At 40.8% G+C, this 22,687-nt stretch overlaps 1 long non-coding RNA gene across 1 annotated transcript; it reads right to left on the minus strand.

Moving 5' to 3' along the window:
• Nucleotides 1-8,224: 8,224 nt before the first annotated feature.
• On the minus strand, nt 8,225-22,379 carry LOC136183084 (uncharacterized). Its single transcript, XR_010668904.1, has 2 exons — nt 21,925-22,379; nt 8,225-9,258 (listed from the first exon to the last, which is right to left on the minus strand). It is a non-coding gene; the product is annotated as an uncharacterized lncRNA (long non-coding RNA).
• Between the last annotated feature and the right edge of the window lie 308 nt (nt 22,380-22,687).

Below are 22,687 nucleotides of genomic sequence, written 5' to 3' on the forward strand. Positions count from 1 at the left end.
ATTGTGAAGCTACTACGTTTTGCACTGTGGACAAACATAGGTATTACACATTTTGACATGAGACTGGGTTGGCAAAGTCCCATGCCCCCCCAAGAAGCTCTGCGAGGGTAAAGAGCTGATCCACTGTCCCACGACCAGGACGGAATCACCATTGTTTCTCCTGTATCCGAGGCTCGACAATCGGCTAGAGCCTCTTTTCCAGTATATAACAGAAAACTATTTGAATGCTGACTTCATGGTTTTCAAAATGACGTGTCATGAAAATTAAAGAAAAAGAGTCTGAAAACACTGAAATATGTTATGTCTTCATGTTTACTGATGGTTAATAAATGGTTAGTGTTTTTTTGTTTTTTTTACATCAAAGTGGTCTATCAAGAATACACTGAGGACACTGGTTGGTAGTTGCAGGGGGCTTTAGTTAATGTGTCAGAGAGTCAAAAAGCAGAAGTGTTCAGTGAGGAGGTTTTTGTCACGGTGTAAATCACTGTGATACCCACTCATCAACAGAGCTGTCATGTGTCTGACAGTAATAAACTGCTGAGTCTCTCTCCTCCACAGTGCTGATGATCAAACGATAATCTGTTTGTGACTGATGAGTGGATGTGAACTTTGGAGAGGAGAAACCAGAGCCATACTCTGGAGAGCTCCAGCTGTGATAGTTCCTGAGAATATACTGAGGAACTCCTCCTGGAATCTGTTTGTACCAAAAAGCAGCCCTGTTAGTCACAGTCCCCAGGTTACAGTCCATGGTGGCTGTCTCTCCTCTCCTCAGAGTCACAACAGGAGGCTTCTGTGTCACCAGCGTCACAGCACTCACACCTGGAAACAACAAGATGACATGGAGTCAAGAGAAACACACAGACTGATGAATCCAACATGAGCTCAAAGCTGCAGTAAGTCAGCCTCCTTACATGTTAGAGCAGTGATGAGAGTGCACAGGGTCCCCAGCATGTTGTCAGTGTGTGCTGTAAACGTCCCTTACTGTCCAGCTGAGAGGTGAGCAGGGTTGAAGTGTGAGGAGAAGAGACACTGAAGCTTATAAAGACACTGAGGAGAGGAGAAGAGGAGGAGGAGGAACAGGAGGAGGAGGAGGAGTTTACACACTCAGCACTGTTTTCATTCATTAATAACAGACAGGATTTATGTCTGTTTGCTCCTGTTTATCATGTTGTTGTTGTCTTTGGAGTTCTGATGATCTTCTTTGAATCTAGTAAATAACCTGAGGGTCCAACAAAAGTTTATGTATAAAACATAAAGTCCATCTCTGTTAGTTGAGCTGATTAAAAATGTTTCATAATCTTTTTTATGAGTTGTAAATCTGTCCTGTTATTTCTGTTATTAGTCATAAAAATCAACAGAAACTCATAATGAGACACAAACATGATCTTCTTCTGCATCGTATTAAAGTTCCCTTCACTCTGTACACACTAATATCATATTCATGTCACATTCATTTGGAGGTGATAGTGTTTGTCATGATTTTAAAACACAAACATCACAAGATGGTTTCTTTTCTTTTCTCTTCACTTGTGTGATTTATATAACTCCAAGTCATTGAACCTTTCTTCAAAAAAAAAAAAAGACTCTGCGTCAAATGTTTACGTGAGTAAATATTTTACTTGTTCACTCGTAGGTGTCTTTTCTGAGATTTTGGACAAAAATGTGTTCTTTATAAACTTTCATCTTCTCTTAAGGGACTACCATGCTTTATGTCTGTTGTCCTGATGTTTCCTGCAGATGATGGGGCTGTTCCTCCTTAACAGCATGGCCTGACTTTCAAGTTGCCAACTTGACTTGGCTCTCTTTGTCTTCTGCCAGTAGACAATGTTCCAATTTAATGTGAGCTTATGGAAAATCAAAGTACCAAAGCTCTTTGACAGGTCATGCAGTCATTTAAAATAATTTAGTCATTTGTACTTTCCTTCATATCTCTACTTGTGTGAAGGATCCAGCCCCTGTCAGATGCTCTGGGAGATCTCTACAAGCACTTCAACGCTCTAAAAGATGAGCTGGCGAGGCTCTCTGCAAAGTTTGACAGCGTGGAGGGTTTTGTGGACGATCTAAGGAGCGGCAGATTCACTCTGCCTCGGCGGCCGGTGCAGAGGATTCCCCCCAGCGTTGGACTCAGGGCTCCACTGCGAGCACAGATGAGAGCTCCTGTACGGGGGATTATTAAGGGGCCGAGGAGGAGAGGGCCACAGACACCTTAGTCTTCTTGTCCAGAAATGCTGATATATCAAAAAATGAGATGAGATGATTGTATATTTTACAGAAAATGTTGGCTTATATTATTTGTACTATATGCATGGTGTATGAATATGATGGTTTTAAAGCTTTCAAATATTTATCTTTTATACAAAGTTAATTTTAGCCACAAGGTGGCAGCATTTATCAAACCACCTGAATCTTCATCCTGCTGTTGTGAGTTGTGAGAAACATAAAGGAACATAATGGTTATAAAGCTGGTCTAGAACTCTGATTTATTACAATATATACATTTATCACACTATGACAGGTGTTTTGGGGGAGTTTCCCCAACTTCATTCTGAACAGATTAATGAGCAAATCTATGAATAAGCATATGGTGCATTATTTAAGGAAAAGCACCACATGTGGGAATCATTTGATCTTTTTTTGTGCCTTTTTTTTAATTCAGAGGGAGGGACAGTGGATAAAGTCGGAAACCAGGGAGAGAGAGTGGGGAATGACATGCAGAAAGGGGCCATGGGTGTAAGTGAACCTGGGCCTACTGCTTAAGACGAGAGTCTCAACACATGCGATGCGCGCGAGAGATTCTTCTCAGTCCTTTCACACACCATCATTTCACACACAAACCTTTCACTCATGTCTTTTTCTGTGTGTGTGTTACAGATGTTGATGCAGTGATAGTGCTGACCCAGACGCCTGCTGTCCACACAGTTTCTACAGGACAACAAGTTGTTCTTCAATGTAACATCCAGAGATATGATAGTAATTATGTCAGGTGGTACAAACAGGTTCCTGGTGAAGCTCCTCTGTATGTTCTGAGATTTTACCACTCTCACAGCTCACCTGGCTTTGGATCAGGATTCTCCTCAGACAGATTCAACTCTAAATCTTCATCAAACATAGATTATCAGTTCATCATAAAGAGAGCAGAGACAGGAGACTCTGCTGTTTATTTTTGTCGCACATGGGATAACTCTGCTAATGAGAACGTATCACAGTGATTTACACTGTGACAAAAACCTCCTCACTAACTACTTCTGCTTTTTGACTCTCTTTCACATTGAATAATGTTCACTGTAAATACACTACACACAACGTATCATTAGTATCAAACAGTGTCCTCAATATATTCTAAAAATGCCATTTAGATGGAAAAAAACGAACAAATGTATCTCATTAACAAACATAAAGAAACCACAAATGTCAGTATTTGTTTCATGCCCTTTTTCTTTTTCTAATTTACAACATACAGCAATTTGTGACAAACAAAGTGAAGAACAAGGACGAGCAAAGAGATTAATTTTTTACCTCTGGAAACATTAAAAAACAAAAGAAGCTTGCATTTAGAATATAAAGCACACAAGGAGAGATGAAGGAAAAAAACCTTCATATGATTGTTTTCTTTAAATTTATCAAGTTAATGTGAACTATAACGACTACAAAATGAATGACCATGAGGCAGTTTAAAGCTCAGAGGAGAGATTTCACATTGTTTGATTAGACTGATGAAATCCTGATTCTGTTTGATTCATCCTTCAGCCTCAGGCCAAATGTTTGTCTGGAAACAGAAAAGTGTGTCAAAGTTCACTTTAGAAAGAGAAGAAGAAGAAGAAGAGACAAACTTCATGATGTTGGAAACATGTCACAGAATCACAGGAATGATGTGTTTACAATCTCAAGAGTCAATATAATAACAGAAGATGATTTCTTAGAGAGAGAACATTTCATGAGAAGTGTGACGAAAGTGAGATAACCTGAGAAATGTTCAATCTGAAACATTCTTTATACTCAACCTGTTTACTGCACAAACTCAAATACACAAGTGTGAGAACACATTACACTTCAAATCATGTAGACTTTATTTCTTCATTAGATTATGAACACTGATCTCAAATACATGAGGAGGCCTCTAAAGACAACAGGAACAACAACATGACAAACAGGAACAAACAGACATAAATCCTGTCTGTTATTAATGAATGAAAACAGTGCTGAGTAAACTCCTCCTCATCCTCCTCTCCCTCCTCCTCTTCCTCCTCCTCCTCTTCTCCTCCTCCTCAGTGTCTTTATAAGCTTCAGTGTCTCTTCTCCTCACACTCCAACCCTGCTCACCTCTCAGCTGGACAGTAAGGGACGTTTACAGCACACACTGACAACATGCTGGGGACCCTGTGCACTCTCATCACTGCTCTAACATGTAAGGAGGCTGACTTACTGCAGCTTTGAGCTCATGTTGGATTCATCAGTCTGTGTGTTTCTCTTGACTCCATGTCATCTTGTTGTTTCCAGGTGTGAGTGCTGTGACGCTGGTGACACAGAAGCCTCCTGTTGTGACTCTGAGGAGAGGAGAGACAGCCACCATGGACTGTAACCTGGGGACTGTGACTAACAGTTATGCTCTTTGGTACAAACAGATTCCAGGAGGAGTTCCTCAGTTTATTCTCTGGAACTATCACAGCAGCTCTCCAAGCTATGGCTCTGGTTTCTCCTCTCCAAAGTTCACATCCACTCATCAGTCACAATCAGATTATCGTTTGATCATCAGCACTGTGGAGGAGAGAGACTCAGCAGTTTATTACTGTCAGATATGGGACAGCTCTGTCAATGAGTACGTATCACAGTGATTTACACCGTGACAAAAACCTCCTCACTGAACACTTCTGCTTTTTGAGTCTCTGACACATTAACTAAAGCCCCCTGCAACTACCAACCAGTGTCCTCAGTGTATTCTTGATAGACCACTTTGATGTAAAAAAAAAACACACTCCAACCCTGCTCACCTCTCAGCTGGACATTAAGGGACCTTCATATGATTGTTTTCTTTAAATTCATAAAGTTATCAAAATAATTTGAACTGTAACAACTACAAATTTAATAAAGTTCACCTTGTTATATTTGTGAGTCCAACGTTTAGGGAAGTTCAATCAGATGAAACAGGAGATAACTATAGGCTATTTGTGTTAATATCATACTGTTCATTATTTGATACCCATTGCAGAGACCATGAGGCAGTTTATAGCTCAGTGAAGAGATTTCACATTGTTTGATTAGACTGATGAAATCCTGATTCTGTTTGATTCATCCTTCAGCCTCAGGCCAAATGTTTGTCTGGAAACAGAAAAGTGTGTCAAAGTTCACTTTAGAAAGAGAAGAAGAAGAAGAAGAGACAAACTTCATGATGTTGGAAACATGTCACAGAATCACAGGAATGATGTGTTTACAATCTCAAGAGTCAATATAATAACAGAAGATGATTTCTTAGAGAGAGAACATTTCATGAGAAGTGTGACGAAAGTGAGATATCAATCAATCAATCAATTTTTATTTGTATATCGTCAACTCATAACAAGTGTTATCTCGAGACACTTTACAAAAAGCAGGTAAAAGACCTCACTTATTGCTATATTCCAAAGACCGTCAACCAACGATTTTGAGGAGCCTAAGAGAGCTCAAGAGCTCCCAGGAAAGTAGATGGTTAGTGACTGAGATTTACAGATAGATACATGCAGTAATATGATGTACTGTATATGCACACAGAGAGAGAGAGAGCGAGAGAGAGAGAGAGAGAGAGAGAGAGAGAGAGAGCGAGAGAGAGAGAGAGAGAGAGAGAGAGAGAGAGAGAGAGAGAGAGAGAGAGAGCTCAAGGTGCCAGTTCCCCTGGTAGTCTAAGCCTATAGCAGCATAACTAGGAGCTGGTCTACACCAGCACTAGCCCTAACTATAAGATTTATCAAAAAGGAAAGTTTTAAGTCTATTCTTAAAAATACAGAATGTGTCTGCCTCCCGGACCCCGGCTGGAAGATGATTCCAGAGGAGAGGAGCCTGATAACTGAAGGCTTTACCTCCCATAGTACACTTAGAGACTGTAGGTACCACTAGCAGGCCCACATTCTGGGACCGTAATGTTCTTGAAGAACTAATAGTCATTCTGTCGCTGGACGGAGAGGACGCTGGCGTGTTTGTTCACCTCTTCTCCAGCTAAGCCTAAGTGTCGACTACTCTTGATTATTGCTGTATTACTTTGACCTATCCCTCCGTCTCTTGTGTCTTATGATTTAACCTCAGTTTAATCCTAAAGGTTAAATTTCACTTTACAGCTTCTTTTGAGCGTTCACATAGCCTACCTGTCGTCGGCACCTGTCAACGCCGGCTTCAGACCTTCGGCCCCCCACTACCGACTACCGGATCCTCTGGTAGTAGCAACAATAACTCCACTCCTGCATGCATCGCCGCCATTAAAACCTTTGGACTACTACGACGACCCAGATACATCCACAGAAGCTCCCGGCTCAAGTTTGTTTACTCCCGGTCTAGCCAGCATGGCCACTCCATCCCATCACTCTGGTCAGCTGAGCGGACTGACACGTCCCCACTACGTCATCATCACAACAACAAGCAGACACGCTCTCCCTGTCTATGAGCCCTGCCTCGAGCTCCCCTGGACATTAACACCATGCAAAACCAGATGAAATTCACTCTGTTTAACACCCGGTCTCTTAACAACAAAAGTGACATTCTCAATGAATTCATACTGGACATAAAAACTAGCCTCATCTCCCTTCCTCCTGCTCCCTCATTTGAATCACTGGATTTTAAACACTCTGGCACCACACAGCTGGTCATGGCTGTTGACTACCACCCTCCCAAGCCTAACCCATCATTCCTCTCTGACTTCTCTCATTTCCTGACCCAGCTTTGTGCTCTCTCTCCCTCCATCCTCCTCCTTGGTGATTTTAACATAGACTTAGACTCCACAAATTCAACAATAACCACTGAATTCATCGAAATACTGAACTGCTTCAATTTAACTCAACATGTCAACTTCCCCACCCACAACCACAGTCACATCCTGGATCTAGTCTGTTCCACTGGTCTCTCCATAAATAACCTCTCAGGCATGGATCTTACCATCTCCAACCACCTAGCTATTAACATTAACATTGACATTCCCACCCCCCTGCCAAAACAAAAATGCTCAATCCACTTCCGCAAACTCAACACTGTCTCTCCTTCCGCTCTATCATCTGCCCTTGTGATAGGTGTAATTTATTTGAGTCATAAGTTATAAATACATTCATGGAGAAATAAATATGATTTTAGTGACATAAAACAGCGAATTCTTGTAAAAAATGTCATAAAACAATTGTAGAAGTTCATTTAAGTTTAATAATTTGTAAAAGATATCAGTGTTAAAACAGATTCAGTCTGAAGGATTTATAACACTTTAAAGATTATTTTTTTGTTAAAAATCTTTGAAATAGACAGATATGTCTGCCAAGATTTATGAATCTGTCATCTACCTGTAATGTCTATCAAGAGATAATGCATGTGATTGATTAGTTATGCCTGCCGAGGCCGGAAGGGGGAGCTCTCAGCCGCGATGCCTCATTCTGCATGACGCTGACAGAGGAAGCATCGTGTCTTGAGTCCATTTATTCATTTTACCCTTTTTCAGGTAAAAAGATAATATATATCTGTGTTTATCTACAAAGGATGTTTCTAGGGATGTTTTCGTGTTTATTGTTAGGAACTTACAGAAAGGTTGATGTTTAAAACGTTGTATTTACATTTGATGAAAGTTCAGTGAGACACTAAGCTAGGTTAGCTCCGTGTTCTATGTCGTGCACACGTCACCACACGAGGTCAGTGTTGGCATGAGCGTGTGTGTAGGTCTGGATGTATGTGCATATTAAGATTATTAAGAATCTGAAAGTGTTTATAAGAATAGTCATGGTTGAGAATATCCATGTTTAATCGTGTCAGTGAGCATATATATTTTTTTTGTTAGGAAGAAATTGTTCAACAGAAGAATGAGAAATTAAAGAAAGAAATATGAAGCAAAGTGATAAACAGGATATTTTTGTTTGTATTTTCAACACAGTTGATAATTTTATTTTATTGTACTTACCTGTTATGTTTCATATTTGCCTGTGAAAAGAAATGTTAAAAGAAAGTGATGTGGATTTCCTTGTTGTTGATATGTTTGATGATGAAGAAATTCGCCGTTGAGACTGACTTGCTTTCAAAGAGTATAATTTTATTTAAGCAAGAAACAGAATCACTGGTCACGTCTGACCAGGAGGATCAAGAAGCCAATAATGATCTCTGTCGAACACACAGAGACAATTGCTTATATGCATCTAAACATCTGTTTTCCCGTCATGGGTCATAAAAACATCAAGTTACACAACCATATATGGCAATACTCCTATACAACACCCCAATTTAAACATTCCAGCTAAGGGGACTCCTAAATCTCCTTCAGATACTATCTCCAGACGCACCCATTGTAAACTTATATTATCTCTGTCCTGGTTACATCAGACACTTCATAGTCCCCCCTAGCGAGACTATAGTCTCGCAAACGAGATAAATTATACAATTATGATGTTAATTAGCCTCATATGAATCACTTCTGTTCATGCTTAACCTTAGTAATATCGTAAAATTTTTATTTGTGGAGTGTGAGAGCGAAAAACCCATCAGGCAGCTATCTTTCTTTATTATCCATCAAACAATCTAGACAGGAAAACTCTCTCACGGTTCCTCTGCCCCAGGCAACCACCTATGGTACTCCAAACCAATTAAAAAGAAAAAGGGTTATGAAAACTTTTCAGGATGATATATAAATGCACACATTCAAAACCTCAGAAATAAAATCTAAAAATTGTCCAAAGTCAGGCTGGTCGACCCATCGCACCTTCCAATGGACCTCTCCCTACCTAACACCACTTTCCCTAAGGATCGATAAAGAAAGAAAACACCTGAGGTCCCAATATATGCATCTCATACAGTTCCAGAAAAATATGTCTTGCTAAAAATATCTACTATAAAGTAAAACATACAAAAATATTTATCAACAATACAAGTTACATTGTAATAAACCTTCAATGATTTTTCAATCGAAACCCCTCATCATGATGTCTTCATTCAGGTTTCCGTTGTCCATTTCCATCCTCCATTTTCTTAAGTTTGGTTGTTTCAACTCCATTAATCTGGAAGGATCTCTGGACAATCAGCCACCCTCACATTGGTCTCCCAAATATCATCCTGGGAAGAAAAATCAACAACCAGTATCTTTGTACATACAAAACCATCAAAGATATTCATTTTTGTATCATACTTTCACCTTATTCCACTACATGATTAACATATACATGATTAATATACATGATTAAAATATTCAATTCCCCCTTTTATCAATTCACTTCCAGTCCAAAATAATAGTGAGTCAATGTTGAATTCAGATATTCAAAAATGGATATTTCTCTCCAATCTCTATGACCTCCTCACCTTCACTTAGGTCATTACCACTCAGTAGCGGCATCTGAATGTTTTCTCCTGGCATCACAACTCCTACCCATCTCAATATCATAGCCTTAGCAAAGGTCAACAACAGCGTACAAAAACAAAACATCACACACAGTGATAGAAGGGTAGCCACCAAAATCTGAACCACTATAGCTCCTACTGGTCCTAATTGGTCTTGTAACCAGGTATTCGCAGACCATCCCGCTCTTTCTGATGGACCAAATGAATCCCTAATTAGTTTCAAAGCATCTATGACACTAGTCATATTGTCAGTAGCATCAGGAATCAAAGTGTAACAGGCTTCTCCAGTTAGATTCAAAGCTACACAGAGGCCACCTTGTTTGGCCAAAATGTAATCAAGAGCCATGTCATGTTTCAGCAACGTCAATCGATGACTCCTCTGAGTATTTGACAAATATTCAAACCCTTTTATGGTCTCGTTTGCAAAACCTTGCAGGGTATATGTAATATTATCAATATGATCAGCTAAGTATGTAACACCATACCATGGAAACAATCCTATTCCCCATTTCTCTCCCAAACTTATCCTCCAATGATAAGACTCCAAGTTGTGAAATTGTGCCAAATCTCTTTTCTTTCTACTGCTAGAGATTGTCGTAGAGTTATCCTCATCAGACCCTTGTCCCTTCTGAATAACAAAAACATCATACAGAAGTTTCAACTGTGCCATATAACAACATCCAATCCAACCATAAGGTAAAAATAAGTATGCCTTATCGCCACAAATCCACCAGATATCTTTAAATGTTCCTATGGTAAAATTACCCGGTAAAGTTTGATTCTTTACACTTAGAGTTTTACTCAGTCGGCGATGTGGTGCATGAAAGGTCACTATATACATGTCATCAATAGCCCTTTGATCACGTCGTCCAAATTGCATCATATAGTTATCACATTCTGATATTCCCATAAACATACCATCTCCACCATGAGTACCATTTGAACAAAAACAAGATTTAACCTTCACAGGTGTCACTTCCATAGGATCAGGGACTGCTGTTGTAATATCTTCATACTGATCAAGGAGATTTATATATGATAAGTTCTTCAACCAAGCACAATTCCGTTGAGGTGTAAATAGATGCACCGACACGGCCATCCAATAATCATATGGTGCTTGTTGCTTAAATACCAACCACGATAGCGCATAATTTTGACATTTAGAAGTTAAAGGTTCTGGTACCGTCTCTAGAATTGAAGGCCATGTGCCTGGTGCTGGAACTCTCACAACACATGGACCACTCAAATTACTAGCCAATCTAACAGAGTGAGTCAACTGTTGGTACCACATATTTCTACTTGCCCACGGGTCTGCAATTTGCAACACCGAGGAATCAAACCCATAAGCTTTCCATTGGGTTTCACGCTTCTCTAATGCATGAAGATGTTTAGTCATGACTTCTGATGTTCCGTCAGCATCTACAAAATCACCAATCAGATTCGACATAGTCATCTGAATTGTTTCAGCTGCCTTAACTAATGTAGATGTAGCAACAGATGTCAACATCATACCTACAGACTTTGTAGACACCGAAGAACTCATCATTGTTTCGTTGATAGTAGATCCCATCTTTACAACCTCACTTGTAAAATTACTCGCAGCTAGAGTAGTAACCAAAGTTGATACGTTAATACTACTAGTTATTCTCTGAGCTACAGTAGTAGACATCATCTGTTCATCAGTCACCCTTGGAGTGACTAGTTGCTTTTGAACCTCTTTAGCCACCGTAACTACTTCAATAGGATCTAGGCCTTCTACCACAAGCATTATCTTACGAGTTCTATACCCTTTTACCCAATAATTGTGATATGGTACAAATTTAAACTCTGGATCCAAATAAGTGCATGTATATTCTCCCTGATCTTCCCCTGTTACATTGATTAGGACAAGTGTACAGTCGTCTTCAACCCTAAACAACCTTATGTGATTATACAAAATATACTTTCTTTGATCACGAGGCACACTATTAATTTCAGGTCCTGTTAGCACTATTTCTTCACCACGAACATTTTTCCAATTAGGGGGATTATTATCATCATTATTCCATTTTCCACATTTACATGGAAGGCGTGCTGAATTCCCTAACGTAGCTTTAATCACAATGTTTACAGGAAATTGAGTTGTAGAAATCATTTGAGGCTCAGCTGTATTTAGATGCAATATCTCTATGACGTCAGTAACCTTCAGTTTTGAAAAGGTGGATGTCTGCTTTATTTTCTCAATCAGCGGAACAGTTGATATGGTAGTTGACAGTTTTCCTACTTCAACAACCAGGGGTTTTGCAATTCTAGTTTCATTTAGTACCACTAAAGTCACAATACTGTTTCTGTAACCTAACCCCAATTGGACACTATGCTCTCCCATATTTACTAATTTTGGGTCATAATATGTACACTTATAGTCACCTTGATCTTCAATCTGAGATCTACGTAAATAAAGACTACAGTCTCCCTCAATCTTTGACCTTCTTCGATCATTAAGCAACACATACTTTTCTAGTGGTGATGTCCCCAATAAATCAATAACCTTACCATGGCTATCTTCCCACTTGACTCGGAATTTCCCTTTCCCATTATTTTCCTTTGTACACTGACATGGGAGCTGAACTGACTTTCCCAAAATCACTTCTACTCTAGTCCTCGTAACGTTTTGGTCTAACCTTTCTTCGGGTTGGCCTTGGACTCCTTGGTCCAACTGGGTCTGTGAATTTTCCTGTAGAGGCATCACAGCCCTCTGGAGTCTTTGACTCATGCTCTTGAGAAATAGACTCTGTTGTTTCTGGGACATGTTGTAAATCAATGTCACCAAATCGTCTTTCTTGCTCACGGACTGACAAGTCATCCCTGACATCATTAAAAGTGTAATCAAAATCATCATGCATAGCCCCAACATGGTCAATCCCTTCTTCCGGATCGTGACCTTGGGGGTCTGCACGAACCTCTGCTGCTTCCGCAGCTTCTGTTGGCTCTCTTGCGCTTTCAACATCTCGGTTCTGTGATCGTGGAACCTCTTCTGTTGGCGCTTTAACACAATGTGATAAATGATACCAGGTAGGAGACCCTTTAACCTGGACCGCAGTTCCCGTACTGCGGACTACTTCAAATGGTCCTTCACGGCGTTCATTAAACCACTTCCTCCTAAACACCTTCACGAATACCTTGTCTCCAGGTTGCACTGCATTCGTCTTTTGCTCATCGAGTCTCTCTTGCACCTCCTCTCGTTTTTGTCTATCAGAGACATATGTGTATATTCTCTTATGTAAAGCAGCCATGTAATTAACATACACTCGCATTTCATCTTCTAAAAGGGCTAAACTTGGACCCTTGCCACTTGTACGCAAACAAGGTGTCGGCATCCGTCTGCCCATTGCCAACTCATGGGGTGTCATGCGCAAATCACGGAGCCCACTTGAACGACACACCATTAACGCCAGTGGAAGCGCTTCCACCCAATTCAAACCTGTGTGTTGGCAGATTTTAACAATGCGGTTTTTTAACACACCATTCATTTTTTCACAAGCCCCTTGGCTTTGCGGATGATAAACAGCTCCTAAACGTTGTTTAATTCCCAATTTTTGCAGAATTAGTCTTACTGTTTTATCCACGAACTCTTTCCCATTATCTGAGGATATGCGGTCTGGGAGTCCCCACCTGCTTATAACCTCACGACACAAAAACTTGGCAACAGACTGAGCATCTTTCCGCTTAGTTGGACAGGCCTCGGGCCACCTTGAAAATCTATCCACAACAACTAACATATATCTTTTACCTCCTACCGGTCTTATCATGTCAACAAAATCCACAACTAACTCACGCATAGGACCTGTTGGCGTTGGAATGTAACCGGGAGGAACCATCACACCCCTACGAACGTTATTTTTTAGACAGATAGTACACCTGCCTATGACATAATCAATCTGTTCAAGCAAGTACGGTGCCCAAAAACCATATTCTTTCATGATCTTTCTCCTAACCTCCCCCCTTGCAACATGGGCTAAACCATGTGCCTCCTGGATCATCAGACCCAGCAGGTCTGGGGGCGCTACCAGCAGTCCTTCATGATTTCTCCACAGGCCAGTGGAATCTTGAGTGGCTCCTCTGTCTCTCCATAATTGTTTATCCATCGCAGAAGCAGCTTCTTGCATTGAGACAACATCCCTGAGCGTAATGTTATCCTCCAAGTCCACTTCATGGGTGATCAGAAGAACTTTGCCCAATTTGTTTGCTCCTGTTATCGTCTTTGCAGCCTCATCAGCTACTTTGTTACCTTGTGTGACCCTTGACATGTCCTTTTTGTGTGCTGCACACTTAGTCACTGAGATTTCCTTCGGCTTCATCATCGCATGCAACAATTTCATTATCTGGGCATGATGCTGTATCGGAGAACCATCTGTTTTCTTAAACCCCCGATTCTTCCACACCGATCCAAATAGGTGGCACACATTATGTGCATATGCCGAATCTGTATATATCGTCACCCGCTTGCCTTCAGCCAACAGACATGCTTCAGTCAGCCCCACTAGCTCAGCAAGCTGTGCAGATGCAGGTTGTGGTATTTCTTCTGCTTTTTCAACAACAAACTCCGTCCCCTGGGCTTTGACTACTGCATAACCAGCACTCAATGCATCATTCACACGATAGCAGGACCCATCAGTCCAATACTCCACATCCGACTCATGCAGTGGAAGAGCTTGTAAATCCGACCGGAGCTTCGAATATCTCTCCACTTCCTGAACACAATCATGTGGCTCCCCATCCTCTGGAGTCGGCAAGTTCTCAGCTGGATTTACTGTGACACACCTTACCAAGGTGACATCTTCCTGCTCTAAAAGCCTATGATAGTCTCTAAGCCTAGGCATAGTCAAAGTATATTTACCAAAATTCAGAAGATTTCTGAGACTATGGTGGGTAAGAATTGTTACAGGGTAACCCATAGTTACTGATGATGCTTTATCATACATTAGATAAACTCCCGCCATTGCTCTGTAGCACAGTGGTAACCCCATCTCCACTTCAGAATAGCCAGTAGAATAATAAGAAACAGGTTGAGGACTTGTCCCCGTACCTGTGGGCTGACAAAGAACTGCACATGCATATTTACCCCCAGTGGATGTAGACACATACAACAAAAAGTTCTTAGAATAATCTGGCAATGCTAGCGCTGGTGCTTCCTGTAACCTCTGTTTAATCGTCTCAAATGCCACAAGACTTTCCTGCGTCCAGGTGAGATTGCAATGGAGTTGAGCATTCCCGGTTTCTTTGATCATAGCCCTCAAAGGCCCTGTTAGAGTGGCATAGTCCTCCACCCAGGCTGAAGAATATCCCGCAATTCCAAGAAATGTCATCATCTCTCTGACTGTTCTGGGCTTCGGCGCCTTTCGAATGGCTTCCAAATGGTTGTCAGAGATGCCTCTGTGTCCCTGAGTTATTGTTTGACCCAGATACACCACCTTCTCCTGACAGAATTGCAACTTCTTCCGAGAAGCCTTGTGTCCTTTTTCTGCCAATAACTGCAACAATTTAATTGAATCTTTTTGGCACGTTTCCTTATCTGGTGAACAGATGACAATATCATCTACATACTGAATAACAGTACTTTTCAAAATCTGATTTAACGCTGCCAAATCATCCTTCAACACTTTATTGAAAATATGAGGGCTATGTTTGAATCCTTGAGGGAGCCTCTTATATTTGAAAGCCTGTCCTTTATATGTAAATCCAAACAACCCTTGACTTTCTTCACTTAGTGGAACACTAAAAAATGCTCCACACAAATCTAACACTGTGAAATGTGTAGCGTCTGGGGGAATTTGGGCCAACATAGTATGAGGATCGGGCACATCCGCCGAAAAGTCAGCCACCACTTCATTTACCTCTCTTAAATCATGTACCAAGCGATACGATTCATCTGGCTTCTTTAAAGGCAATATAGGTGTGTTACTCTGTGGATCTGAACATTTCTCCAACACACCTGCTTGCAACAGACCTTCAATTTGTGGTTCAATCCCTTGAATTGCCTCCTCTTTTAGTGGATATTGGTTCTTCCAAGGAGGTTTGCTTCCTGGTCGAAGTTCAACTCTCACCGGTTGGGCTGACTTCACAAGGCCAATATCAGTACTATGCCGTGACCACAAACATTCTGGAACTTGTTGTAACATCCCCTCTGTCATACTATCTGAGTCTAATTTAGCACTGAAAATTGACTCATGAGTCATTTTCACCACTTGTGGTCGTCCTTGTCCTTGAGCTGAGATCATGATTTTCATGAACTGCTGATCTTCACTCATCCAGATAGCAGGATTCTCCTTTGTTGGTGCAAACTGTATTTTCTCAGCTTCTGCCATCATTGCCCCTATATGCTTCTGTTCAAATCCTTCAGCAACCAGCAAAGTCACATGTGGAACACTTTCCTTGATGTCGTGCTCCTTGTTAAGATAATCATCACTGTTTATCTTCATCGCTGCTCCTTGTGGCCCCAAAATCATGCAACATGAGTTAAGGTGAACCTGTTTAGGTTGACTACTCAACCACTCCTCCGGATTTATTTGACCAGCGTTCTTAAAATATTTAAGTGTGCAGTGGTGTGAATACTCAGGGAGCTTAGCATTAGGCATATTTGCTACAATGAACTTCTCCCACAGCTTGGCCGGCTCCAATAGCTCTGGACTAAGATTTCCAATCCAGTACACTGAAGAAGTGTCAGTCTCCAGTGTCATAAATAGTTGGTGATAAACATCACTCGGCACATCCACCAGACAGCCGTCTGGTGTACACCGTATTGTACAATTCAGTTTGCATAAAGCATCTCTTCCCAAGAGTGCAATGGGCGTATGTTTTGACACCAATATAGGTATTGTGATTTTCCGATGTTTATAGCAGAGCTCAATTGGTTTTGTGAGAGGAATCAGCTGTTTCACACCCTCAAACCCGATCGTCCGTACCAATTGGTCAGACATGGGGAGATGTATAGCATCTTCAGGCCGAACACAGGTAAAAGCTGCTCCGCAATCCGCCATTACTTCCAATGGTTGATCATTGACTTTCACCACTATTGTTGGATCTTGCTCCGGCCCTGACACTACCAGCTGACACCCCCCTTTCGAGTCTTCTGGGCACCCCTAGAACCCTGGCTCCGGGCCCCTGTAAGGGTTCACCGGTCCCATGAGTTCCCTTGGTTTTCCTCTGATGTCTCCTCTGAAGCCTCCTCTGAAGCCTCTTCTGAAACCTCCTCCTGTTTTATCACAGTTACGAGCAAAGTGGCCTATCTGACCACAATTATGACATGCTCCCCAAGATTGTTGAAAATTTCCTCCTCTTCCTCTTCCTAAACTTCCTTGACCTCTTCCTCTCCATATCTGTGGTTGGCCAAACCCTGGTTGCGGAAAAGGAGCATTGGGGATCATGGATAACGGCTGGGGTGGCTGATACTGGATCTGGTCATGTTGCGGTTGTGGTGGTAATTGAGTTGATTGAGGCTGACTCTGCATAACCACAGCTTGTTTCTTCTCCTTCTTCTTATTATCCACCAGCTGTAGTTGGTTAAGCTTTCTAAGAGTTTCCTGGTCCTGTTCCTTCTGGTCATGCTCTTTTTTCCGATACAGATCAACTTGATGTGCTATGTGATCTGTATACACACCTTTTGCCATGCTTCCAAGACCAACCACCTCCGCCAGCTTGCTCCGCACTGGTAGGGGCAATCCCTTCTGTATCTTAGCTCTCAAAATTGATTGCTCCATTTGATTCAAATCTGGGTCATTTCCTGTGACATTTCTCCACACTTGATGAGCCCTTGACACATAAGCTCTTGGGTTTTCCTGTGGGCCCAATGGTTCAATGAGAATATTATCAGGGTGTACGTTGGTTGGAAATGTATCTCTCAATGCTCTCCACATCCGACCTCTACTGGCAGCCAACAATTCCGGATCATATACTGCAGTTGCCACATATCTATTAAGGCCTGCCGCCTGTAGGATTTCCTCCATCGCTGGGACCCCAATGAGGCTAGCCAAGAGTCTCTTAATGTCTCCCATGGCAGGCTGTGTTCCCACCAAAACCTCTTCCAACTTCGAAATCCAAGGATGCGCTCCATCTTGAAGAGTGGGTAACTTTTCAAGTATGTTTGACATGTCTGTACTTTGCCAAGGTTTATACTCTAAATTTTGACCTCGCACAATTACTGGACACATTTTATTGAATCTCTTTTCTTTTCTTGGACGTAATTCATACCCCAAAGTGTCAGACCTTTGAGACTTCTTCTGTATTTTCTTCCGTGTTTTTTTCAGTTCCTCTAGTTGCCTTTCCAAGACATGCTGGGTTGCTGGACAGGTAGATTCATTCATTTTCACAAGGCATCTATCTATAGTTCTCTCCACCTCTCTTAAAGCGCTGCATCCATCATCTTCCACCCCTAAACCGGCTGCTAATGGGTGAAGATATGAAGGACCTTCTCTCTCTGAGTCTTCATCATCATTGCTCACATCTGTGTCGTCCTTTCCTGGATCCACTCTTCTTATTGGCTTGTCTCCTTTTTTCTCCGCTTTAGCCAACATCCGTCTTACTGCTGGGTCATATCCACCAACAGCTTCATCCGAATCACTCTCACTGTCATCCTCTATGTCCAGTCGTCTGAACTGCTGACCGCTACAACTTCTCAAACGGGTCTTTTTATGTTTGCTGTCGGAGCTTGGGTACATTTCTATGGTCGTTGTAGCCTTTCCCTTCTCGATTATTTGTTCATCCTCGTCTGTGATGTGATAGTTGCCCTTCTGTATAATCACTGGGAGCTGGGGGTAAACATCAGTAAACTTCACTTCCTTCCCCTTCTTCTGCTTTACCTTGTATATAGACACAAGTACCTGTATTGTTTTGATCACATCCGGGTTCAAAGTCCCCTCTACTGGCCAAGGCTGGTCAATGTCAGGCCAACGCTTACTCCATTTTTCTGATATTTTTGGAATATCTTTAACAAGAGGATTAGTCTTCTGTACTACATCAACAGGAGTGATTGATTTTGTAATTTTGGTGTCCATCTTTGACATTACAATGACCCTCTTAGTTCCTCGTATTGTAAGTCAAACTATTTAGAAAGTACTGTTACCACACTTTAAAGTGAATGAATTTGCCAACCCCAAAGGAGACCTAAGGCTTCTTACTATAAAAGCAAAAGCACTTGTTTATCACCTAATGCATCTAATCACACTTATTTATCTTAAAATTTTGGAAATAATGTCAATGTTCCATCTCAAAATAGCCTAGGTCAAGCTAGACCATACTCAGATAATGAAACCAGCATTCACAGCACTCAACTGCATTTGAATCAAATCAACTTTTCCATAAATGATCAATCAAATCAAAAATACTCCATTATTGACCAAATGCTTCAATTAGTCAGTCTGTTGCCAAGACTTCCTCCTATATAGTTGTAATGTGATACATAGAAGAAACAATGTAAGCCTCTATGCGAAAACAGACTAAGCATGTATCAAAGATGTTGACTATAAAAAATGTATACACAGATAGAAAAGTTCAGGTGTTTGTTGAAAGAGTTTGTGGATAAAACCGCACTGGCCTTGATCAAGCTGGATTCAGGATCCCTACATGCTGTCATCCGCAAGCTTCCAGTGCTTGTGAAGTACCCCCCAGGTCTCTCCTCATCTGCCTTTTTGGACTGATCCAGTTCAGACACAATCCATCTGTCTGTCTTCCCTTTAGCTCTCACACAGCATAGTAGAGAGAAACAGAGAAAACAGAAAGAAAACAAAACAAAAGTTTAATCACTCTGAATCCATATACACAATGCAATAACAATTCAGTGAAATATGCACACATTATCTGTAATCTTTATCTATATATATTTTTATCTATTGCAAAGGCTGTCTCCCTACTGGGGGTGTGTTTTCCTTCCCTCTGTGTCCCACAGAGAGAAGAAGGAGGAGAGGGGGCTACCTCTCCACTCCCCTTAACAGGAGGAGTAAGCTAATTGGCTTTCTATGTGAGGCAACGCCTCTTGGACCCGCCTCCTAATTTTAGCAAGGGCTTCCAGTCTAACCTGGCTGTCAAAGGGTTAACATCGTCTCCAAACCCTATGGTCCAAACCTAGTGCATTTAATGCACAGACAGGCACATCTCACCCGTGGGTGCTGTGACACCCATACTTTCACTGAAATGTACACTTTTTACTAGTGGAGTCATTAAAAGAAACTTATCGGTCAAGTAAGATTTATTAAGTGACAACTAAGCCAATCATATCTATTTGATTACAGTTGAAGCACAGTAAGGTTACATTTGCATTTAATCCTCCTGTCACTCATCACTGAGTCAGAGCTCAGAGCTCACACATGGAAACATGCTGCATGTAGCATCCTTCTGAAAGAGAGTAAGTCACCCAAACAGAGGTTTTTAAGATAAATCCACCTCACAAACCAACATAAGTGTAACATTTTCTCCTCTTGGTTGTTATTTTAGCTGTATGTATTTACTCCCATAACTTTACAATGTAGCAGAAGTCCCCTTTGCAGTTTTTCTAAATAAAAGCACATTTTATGTGAAGACCGGAAAAAGAGACTAAGGCGTAAGGCAATAAGAAAAGCAAAATAATGGCATCACAAAGAACCATTTTGAATCTAATTTCTAGAGCTAACTCGGTTACTCACAATGGATGTTCATAAAGTTAGTGTCTAATTATCTTTTGTAACTTTGTCTTGTTATATGATGTTTCAGCTAAACTTAGTTATTGGACATTAAATGAAACAGAATGTGTTGATTTCCTAGAGGGTGGTAATATACTAGCACAGAACACACACACTTTTAAGATCACTGCTCCACCCCTGTGCACAGAGTCTATGCACACACAGAAATCAGCACAATATCCTCCCAATCAACAGCCAAATAGAAAAATGTATTCTCTAATAGTCAAAACCAACTTCTTCACCTATTTTAAACCAAACTATATGTTCTTTTTGAACAGACAAAATTCGCAGCATAATGTGGTCACACACATACGCTCAAACAGACAGAAAGAAAAGTTCACACTCCAATCAGCCGGCAGTTCTAGACTTTAACAGGAATTTTTCTGTTCTTTTCTCGAAACTTGCTACCTGAATGGGTACAGACTATCCTCGCTGGTCTCTCCACTTCTGTTAAAAACAGATACTATATACACTTATGCTATGTATAAACGTCCTTTATTAGGCTCATGTGTATTTATCAGATTAAACAAACATCCTCTGAGGGGCTCATAGATTTTTATCAAATTTAATATATAAAGTCCCCTGAAACAAAGGGCTCATAGGTTTTTAACACTGATGAAGATCAGATAAGTAAAAGTCCTCTGAAACAAAGGCTCATATTTTTTATCAAATCGGATATATAAACGGGCTCATAGAGTTTTAACACTGATGAAGCAAAAATGTCCCCTCTTATAAGTTACTAAATCGCCTTTTAACCAATCACCTGCTATATATGCCTATTTAATAATACATCTATTCTATTTATCAATCACACATATACAAGAACATTTCCGGATCAAATACACATCTCCACACCACACAGACCTCTCAAAACCATCCAAATCACAACACAAGAGACAAGACACAGACAGAGACAAAGACCGTCCAGCAGCCACACAAACACTTCAGGCTGTATAGAGCTTGAACGCACACACATTCCAAGAACAGCTGCGCCTCAGCGAGCGCACACACATTTTAGTTCAGATTTTGAAGTCGACTCATTTATAATTTTCCTCTATCAAATCTTTTACTTTGGTCAGACTTTTGTCTTTTCACAAATTACTTCACACTGCATGCTTCAATGCACACTTTTTCCTTTACTCAGCGCTTTTTTCCCACTTTTCTCAAAACTCTTATCTTTATTCCTTATCTTCACTTTTCATCTTTTTACTTCTCATCTTTACACTTCTTATCTTTATTTCTTCTCTTTTATTTTCCTACATTATACGTTTATCATCTATTCAAATACCCTGGCCAGGGATCCCCTTTATTTATTTTTACTCAAATTTGACTACTTCTTAAAGCCAACTTTCACTTCAGTGTCTAATTTACACATGACTTACTGTTAAGAGGATACGGGCCCTGTCCTTGTTAAACTTGCATGGTTATTTAGCTAACTGGTCTCGTTACTAGTTGCGCTTATGCTATCATTACCTTTCAACTTTTTTCATCTCTTCTTCTCTTATTTATCTCTTCTTTATTTTATTCCCCTTTATTTATATACTTTTTAACTCAATAAACCCCAATTTAGACAGAGAATTACTCCAACATCAACACATCATTGCACTTCAGTTCTTTGACAGTGCGGCCAAAATTGCCGATAGACGACAGAAACAGCTCCGCAATATGTGCAGCAAAAAAAGAAAGAAACACTTACGAAGTGATGGAAATAATAAACAAGCTGTGGTCCCCTGCAGAAGGCCCCAACTGATCCTGTTCCGTGACGCCAAAATTGATGTGGATTTCCTTGTTGTTGATATGTTTGATGATGAAGAAATTCGCCGTTGAGACTGACTTGCTTTCAAAGAGTATAATTTTATTTAAGCAAGAAACAGAATCACTGGTCACGTCTGACCAGGAGGATCAAGAAGCCAATAATGATCTCTGTCGAACACACAGAGACAATTGCTTATATGCATCTAAACATCTGTTTTCCCGTCATGGGTCATAAAAACATCAAGTTACACAACCATATATGGCAATACTCCTATACAACACCCCAATTTAAACATTCCAGCTAAGGGGACTCCTAAATCTCCTTCAGATACTATCTCCAGACGCACCCATTGTAAACTTATATTATCTCTGTCCTGGTTACATCAGACACTTCAAAAGCACCATTGTGACTATGTGGATCATTTTGAAAAAGATCAATTTTGCATTCTGCATGACGCTGACAGAGGAAGCATCGTGTCTTGAGTCCATTTATTCATTTTACCCTTTTTCAGGGCAAAACACCCTCATGGACAAAATGTCTGCCTTCCCTCCCTGTGACCTCACCGCTCCCTTTGACCTCACCGACTACTACATCCACACTCTCTCCTCCTGCCTTGACCAGCTCGCACCAATTAAAACCAAAACAATCTCCTTCACCCATTCTGCTCCCTGGTTCACTTCTGACCTCTGTCACATGAAAACCC

Source organism: Labrus bergylta, chromosome 16, assembly GCF_963930695.1.
Source record: "Labrus bergylta chromosome 16, fLabBer1.1, whole genome shotgun sequence".
Taxonomy (NCBI): domain Eukaryota; kingdom Metazoa; phylum Chordata; class Actinopteri; order Labriformes; family Labridae; genus Labrus; species Labrus bergylta.